Here is a 7,445-nt window from a genome sequence, read left to right on the forward strand (position 1 = left end):
AGAGAGAGAGGGAGTGAGGGAGAGAGAATGGGGAGAGAGAGGAGGGAAAGTGAGGGAAAAGAGAGAACGGGGTGTGAAAGAGATGGAGGAGGGAGAGAGGGGGAGAGAGAGAGAGGGGGAGGAGAGAGAGGGGGAGGGAGAGAGAAAGAGGGAGGGAGAGAGAATGAGGGAGAGAGGGGGAAAGGAGAGAGGAAGGAAAGGAGAGGGGGGAAAGGAGAGAGGGAGGAAAGGAGAGAGGGAGGAGGGAGAGAGGGGGAAAAGGAGAGAGGGAGGAAAGGAGAGAGGGAGGAAAGGAGAGAGGGGGAAAGGAGAGAGGGGGAAAGGAGACAGGGAGGAGGGAGAGAGGGAGGAAAGGAGAGAGGGGGAAAGGAGACAGGGAGAGAGGGAGGAAAGGAGAGAGGGAGGAAAGGAGAGAGGGGGAAGGAGAGGGGGAAAGGAGAGAGGGGAAAGGAGAGAGGAGAGGAGGGAGAGAGGGGGAAAGGAGAGGGGGAAAGGAGAGAGGGGGAAAGGAGAGAGGAGGAGGGAGAGAGGGGGGAAAGGAGAGAGAGGGGGAAGAAAGAGAGAGAGGGAGGGAGAGAGAGAATGGGGAGAGAGGAGGGAAAGAGAGAACGGGGTGTGAAAGAGATGGAGGAGGGAGAGAGGGGGAAAGGAGAGAGGGGGAGGGGAGAGCGGAGGGAGAGAGAGAGAGGAGGGAAAGAGGGTGAAAAGAGAGAACGGGGAGAGAAAGAGAGGGAGAAAGTGAGAGAGAGAAAGCTTTGTAATAATTGACACAAAAATGAGAGAGAGAGAGGGAAAAGAGAGAACGGGGAGAGATAGAGGGAGGAGGGATAGAGAGGGGAAAGGAGAGAGAACGTGAGGGAGAGGTAGAGAGAGCGGAGGGAGGGAGAGAGAAAGAACGGCAGGGAGGGAGATTGGGAGGGGGGGGGGGGGGGGGAGAAAGAGAGGTAGGGAGGAGGAGAGAGAGAATACAAGCAGAGAGATAAAGCTTTCGGTCATAGTGCCGAGCACCAGGCTTCAAAGATATAGGAGAGAGTATGAGTGAGTTAGTATTTTCCAATATTCCAACAAAAATGGGACACAAGAAATGTGATTCACGCTTGTATCCAATTTGGGAATAGAACCAGGGCCTTGGACGTGACGAGCAAAAGCTCGAACCACTAGGCTACTCCACCGCACTGAGAAAGACATATTAGGTAGGTGCGTGACCTAGATGTAGAGTACACAGAAGGAGTGTCAGTACAGGCTATGTCCGCATTGTCCGGAGTACAATACTTCTATGTTTACCTACTCTATCAGCTGGTCACCATCATGACCTGTGACTGACCTACGGCACGTGGTATGTCCACGTAGGTCATCTGGCCAGATGGCATGACCAGGTAGCCAGGTCAGAGATTGGCCGGTGCAACAGTGGTTTAACGGAATGCGACAAATACCACATATTATACTCATATCTTTTCGATCTATTCGGGTCAACTTTCCATGCGGGACAATATGTATGTTTTCAACGTATTTATGAGTGATCAACAGTGAAGACCCGTTAATCCGGACGGTAGATCCCCCTGTGTCCGGATTAACGAAACATGAGTACAGATAATGTCGGATATGGGAACCAAAATGTGAAAAGGGTCAGTTATGACGTAACAAGCAGATGACGTCATATGGAAACACTATGGGATATGGGGAACTTAAAATGTGAAAAGGGTCAGTTATGACGCAACAAGCAGATGACGTCATATAAAACACTATGATGTTAATTTATGATTATGATGTCCGAACAGGCCGCCGAGCGACTCGTGTGGATTTTTACAAGACTGGACATTCAGAGAGTTTGGTGTGCATATATCTATATATCTCTATCCATATAGTCAATACTGGCTCTATCCATATAGTCTACACTGCCTCTATCCATATAGTCCATACTGTCTCTATCCATATAGTCCATACTGCCTCTATCCATATAATTCATACTGCCTCTATCCATATAGTCCATACTGTCTCTATCCATATAATTCATACTGCCTCTATCCATATAGTCCATACTGTCTCTATCCATATAGTCCATACTGGCTCTATCCATATAGTCTACACTGTCTCTATCCATATAGTCTACACTGCCTCTATCCATATAGTCCATACTGTCTCTAGCCAAATAGTCCATACTGCCTCTACTCATATAGTCCATACTGCCTCTATCCATATAGTCTACACTGCCTCTATCCATATAGTCCATACTGCCTCTATCAATATAGTCCATACTGTCTCTATCCATATAGTCCATACTGTCTCTATCCATATAGTCTATATTGCCTCTATCCATATAGTCCATACTGTCTCTATCCATATAGTCAATACTGTCTCTATCCATATAGTCCATACTGTCTCTATCCATATAGTCTATACTGCCTCTATCCATATAGTCCATACTGTCTCTATCCATATAGTCAATACTGTCTCTATCCATATAGTCCATACTGTCTCTATCCATATAGTCCATACTGTCTCTATCCATATAGTCTCTATCCATATAGTCCATACTGCCTCTACTCATATAGTCCATACCGTGAGCGTGGTGGATTTACTGAGCGAGGTTTAAAAGCACAACCCTGAATTCACCTATGCGACAAGGGTGCTATTATGTACCAGATGCAGAAATCATGGATCCGGTGTCAGGGCAAAATGGTTCCCGGTGTATATCGATTGATGTTCCTTCAATGGGTCGGAACTGAACGCAGAAGCGCCCCGCCAATCACCCCGGGCGCACTTCATAGGAAAACTGACCACGACGAAAAGGTCAAAGGTCAGACATCCACCTCGACCTAATGACCCCGTGTCACTACGTCATCTTGGGCAGGTAGAGGTCATGCCAGGTCAGGTGTAGTATTGACTGGTAATTAAGTCCGGCAACATGCTTATCGACTTTTGCAGTAGCTGTTCATTGATCATAAAGACTTGGTCATTTCAGGAAATGCATTCAGAAATGTATGGAAGGCCCGTATACAATGCATGCATTATAATGTAATCATATCTCAATATTAACAATACTCTATTTGTGAAACACCTGCACATAGAAAGGCATGATTAACAATTGCGGCGACACGTTCGGAACTGTTAACTTAGCCCTTTCTGAACATTTAGGTGGAGTTGTCATTACAAAGACATCAAACTCAAAACCAGAGATTAATTAGTCTCCATTATTTGCAGAAACAGATTCCACAGAGTGTAAAACGTAAATAGTGATGAGAATACTATGAATGGATCACTGAAATGGACTGAAAATCAGTGATGACACATAAGGTGTTCGCGAAAAGGGCAAGCATGGCCTGATCTACCGGCAGCACCCTCCTCTTACCTAATTTTCACCCCAAAAAGTAAATGCTTGTTTGTTGCTTTACCCAACAATACTCCTGAATTGTTGTTTAACGCCGCACTCAGCAATATGCCAGCTATATGACGGCGCTCTGTAAATACTCCAGTCTGGACCAGACACTGCAGTGATTACATCATGAGCATCGATCCACGCAATTGGGATACGATGACATGCATCAATCAAGTCAGCGAGCCTGACCAACCGATCCCGTTAGTCGACTCTTACGACAAGCATAGTTGCCTTTTACGGCAAGCATGGGTTGCTGAAGACCTATTCTACCCCGGATCTTCACGAGTTCCATGGGCATGATGTGAGAACAAGCATCTGTCCTTGATATGACTTGTTTTGTAATAAATAAACACGTGCAACTCACTCAGCTGTTGTCAACCCTATACCTGATACACCTGTACAATCGTCACAATTTAAATTGCATTGATCATTTCTTGCTTTAGTACATTTCAATTAGTAATCCCATGCACCTGTTGTATTCTTTATTCATTGTCTATGCAATCGTATTGTCATGGATCTATAACAGTAAATCTGTTACTTGACTTTGTCACTCGCTATCTCGAATGTTCGGATATCTCGAAGTTACAATATATATCACTGTACGGTACGTGTATCGTGTTCCATGCAAACAAAAGTATGCACCACTGTTTAGTGGTGGCTAAAAACGAAACAAACAAGCAATGGCTATTCGATGGTGATGTATTTGATTCAGTCTCGCTAAATACAATGTTTATTCCTAATACAGCATATTTACCATCCCCAAACACACTCCCATGATAACCCCTATATGCTACATAAGAACGTGCATCAGCCAAGTCAGCGAGCCTGACCAACCGATCCCGTTCGTCGCCTTTTACGACAAGCATAGGTTGTTGAAGACCTATTCTAACCCGGATCTTCACAGGTACGACGTCTGGACAAGCCAATCCAGAGATGAGCATCACGACCAATGTTCCACGTCTCCAAGCCTGACTACCCAATCCAGAGATCAGCATCACGACCAATGTCCCACGTCTCCAAGCCTGACTACCCAATCCAGAGATCAGCATCACGACCAATGTCCCACGTCTCCAAGCCTGACTACCCAATCCAGAGATCAGCATCACGAACAATGTTCCACGTCTCCAAGCCTGACTACCCAATCCAGAGATCAGCATCACGAACAATGTTCCACGTCTCCAAGCCTGACTACCCAATCCAGAGATCAGCATCACGAACAATGTTCCACGTCTCCAAGCCTGACTACCCAATCCAGAGATGAGCATCACGACCAATGTTCCACGTCTCCAAGCCTGACTACCCAATCCAGAGATCAGCATCACGACCAATGTCCCACGTCTCCAAGCCTGACTACCCAATCCAGAGATCAGCATCACGACCAATGTCCCACGTCTCCAAGCCTGACTACCCAATCCAGAGATCAGCATCACGAACAATGTTCCACGTCTCCAAGCCTGACTACCCAATCCAGAGATGAGCATCACGACCAATGTTCCACGTCTCCAAGCCTGACTACCCAATCCAGAGATCAGCATCACGAACAATGTTCCACGTCTCCAAGCCTGACTACCCAATCCAGAGATGAGCATCACGAACAATGTTCCACGTCTCCAAGCCTGACTACCCAATCCTTTAAAGTAAGTGTCTGTGAGTAAGGAGCTGTGCAAACACCATGTAAACGTCGTGGTATGGGAGAGCATCGCGCGTCATGTGGACAAGCAACGTGTCATATAGTTTGTCAGTTCCTCTGAATGGCGACCATAAAATTTCTGGAATGACTTGACCCGGCCTTAGACGACGAAACCTTCATTGAAAAGCTTAGTTGTAACCAAATGTGATGTCCATGAAATTTTTAATGTCATGTATCTGAGCGACTGGGAAATGTAGACACTACAAGCTGGAGGTGATGGTACAGTGCTCGACATGAAAGTTTCCTTAAAGAAAATCGCCGTAAATGTTGCTTGTGCATCGACAATTACCAAGCAGTAGCAGACAACAGGCCATTCAATCGGGCTAATATTTTTCTTTGTGAAAATTGATTTTGATCTTGTGTGTGAATAATATTCCAAACGACCGAATGATTCTGCATGTGACATAAAGAAATAAGTGAAAAAGTGAATTTTTATTTAATCGATTTTATTTGAACTGGCGGCCATGTATATCACGGGCTAGACACTGGGAATAACGAGTGGGCGTGGCATAATTTGTTACAGGTCCATGAAAACACAAACGGAAACAAATCCCTTTTCAACCAATCAAGAGCCACGGAATCAATTGTAATTTATTTATATGTTAATATATAGGTTACTTGATACTCCTCTTCCTTGGCTCTTTGTTTGTTTGTTTGTTGTTTAACGCCGAACTCAGCAATAATATTTTAGCTATGTTACGGCGCTCTGTAAATAATCGAGTCTGGACCACACAATCCAGTGATTGACATCATGAGCATCGATCTACGCAATTGGGAAACGATGATATGCATCATTCAAGTCACCGAGCCTGACCACCCGATCCCCCGTTAGTCTCCTTTTACGACAAGCATAGTCGCCTGTTACGGCAAGAATGGGTTGCTGAGACCTATACTACTCCTGATGTTCAGGGTGATGGGGGTAGCCAAGTAGTTAAAGCGTCCAGTCATGGTGCCCAAACCCGGGTTCGATTCCAGACACAGGTACGATTTGTGAAACCCATTTTACGACCAGCCTTGATTTTTCCGGAATTTTGCTAGGAGCGGCCTAACCCAATTCACGTTGCCATTATCTCCAGATATACACGGGAAGACATGTTGAAACTATGGTTCAAGATAACCGTGATCTTTATGTGATGGACTATTGTCACAGATAACACTAGAGATAGTCAAAACAATGACAAGGGAATATCATGTCCCTATCACCTGTCACCATGACAATGCTGTGAGGCAAGTTGTCTTTGTGATGTTAAATGGTTGTCTCTTTAGAAATGTACTGCACCTATAGGCTTACATTACGTCCTGCAGATAACACACTAGTCTTATTGAATACCAAATTGTACACTTCTTCGTGAAAAGTGTAGACAGCCTCCATGGTCTAGTGGTAGAGCGTCCGCCCGGAGAGCGGAAGGTCCGGGGTTCGATCCCCGGCCGCGTCATACCAAAAGACGTTAAAAGATGGTACTTGTTGTTACCCTGTCTGGCGCTCGGCGTTAAGGGGCAAAAACAAGGACTGGTCGGCTAGGAGTCAGTATACTGTGTCTGAGTGGGGTATTCATGTTAAAGGGGCGGTCGGGTAGCCTAGTGGTTAAATCGTTCGCTCGTCACGCCGAAGACCCGGGTTCGAATCTCGACATGGGTACAATGTGTGAAGCCCATTTCTGGTGTCCCCCGCCGTGATATTGCTGGAATATTGCTAAAAGCGGCGTAAAACCAAACTCACTCACTCACTATTCATGTTAAACTGCGGCATGGTTTCTCAGTGGGCTAGCACTATAAATCGGCATCAGTCCGGACTAGTACAAGCAGCCACACACACACACACGTGCATGCAAGTCGCTATATAAGCGCAATAATCTTGGACGCGACGTTAAACCCAATTTCACCTCACCACCACCTCGTGCAAAGTGTTACCAGATCAACCTACTTGTCGTATACTTCGTCATATAGGCATGTAAAGAGTGGACAGATCGATGGCTGGTCGTATACAATATGCTTAGAGGGTTGATTGATACGTTCTTGGCTTCACACAGATGGTATTGCGTAATAGTGAAATCTTTTGTTGTGTACATTACATTATGTCATAGAGGTGTATCAACAAAACTTTAGTCATTAGAGCAAATTGTTTTACTGCGACAAGCCAGGAAAGAAGCAGGAGTTTGTGAGTGAGTGTGAGTGAGTTTGGTTTTACGCCGCTTTTAGCAATATTCCAGCAATATCACGGCGGGGGACACCAGAAATGGGCTTCACACATTGTACCCATGTCGGGAATCGAACCCGGGTCTTCGGCGTGACGAGCGAACGCTTTAACCACTAGGCTACCCGACCGCCCCAGGAGTTTGTGACCTTGGAAAATTGACAAACCTAAGGAACATGCAGTGA

Source organism: Haliotis rufescens, unplaced genomic scaffold (assembly GCF_023055435.1).
Source record: "Haliotis rufescens isolate VD_foot unplaced genomic scaffold, xgHalRufe1.0.p SCAF_32, whole genome shotgun sequence".
NCBI lineage: Eukaryota > Metazoa > Mollusca > Gastropoda > Lepetellida > Haliotidae > Haliotis > Haliotis rufescens.